A 544-nucleotide genomic window follows, 5' to 3' on the forward strand; every position below is an offset into this window, starting at 1 on the left:
ACATAAAGTGCATCAGAGGGTCAGGGAAAACATCCAGCAGAACTACAACAATGGAGCTGAAGCTGGGCTGCAAAGGATTATGGGTAATGGCAGCAGAGCGTGATTTTCATTAAAATCGGCAGGAAAGAAGCAAAACAAACGAGTTCTGAGTCATTAGTCTGAATGAACATCATCAGGTGTTCCACCCCAGCAGGTAAAACAGTGACCTGAAGGTGAACCGTGACTGAGGACCGCGTGCAGCCGTGACAAACAGCCCTCAGCACGGACAGCTGCACCTTTCCTTGTCATGGGGTGGTTTGGGAAGCTCAATGAACGTGTAGTGAGAGATTCCCTGCTGACACCATAACCAACACATGCGCACCACCTGGACTCACGTTCAGACTACGGTGCAATTTTTGGAAACTCTCTTTACTGAGAGACGTTACGGACGGAAGACAAACAGCGGACACACGCGGGCTCTGGCGCCCTCTGCTGGACCGGAGGCGGTATTACACCTGGGCCGCCTGCCACAGCGTCAACAACAACACACTGCACACACTCACCC

General features: G+C 52.0%; 1 non-coding gene across 1 annotated transcript; it reads left to right on the plus strand.

The window, feature by feature from the left end:
• The first annotated feature begins 274 nt into the window (after nt 1-274).
• LOC113744881 (U4atac minor spliceosomal RNA) lies at nt 275-403 on the plus strand. The gene has a single exon (XR_003461880.1). It is a non-coding gene; the product is annotated as a U4atac minor spliceosomal RNA (small nuclear RNA).
• The last annotated feature ends 141 nt before the right edge of the window (nt 404-544 follow it).

The sequence above is a fragment of the Larimichthys crocea genome, unplaced genomic scaffold (assembly GCF_000972845.2).
Source record: "Larimichthys crocea isolate SSNF unplaced genomic scaffold, L_crocea_2.0 scaffold26876, whole genome shotgun sequence".
NCBI classification, from domain to species: domain Eukaryota; kingdom Metazoa; phylum Chordata; class Actinopteri; family Sciaenidae; genus Larimichthys; species Larimichthys crocea.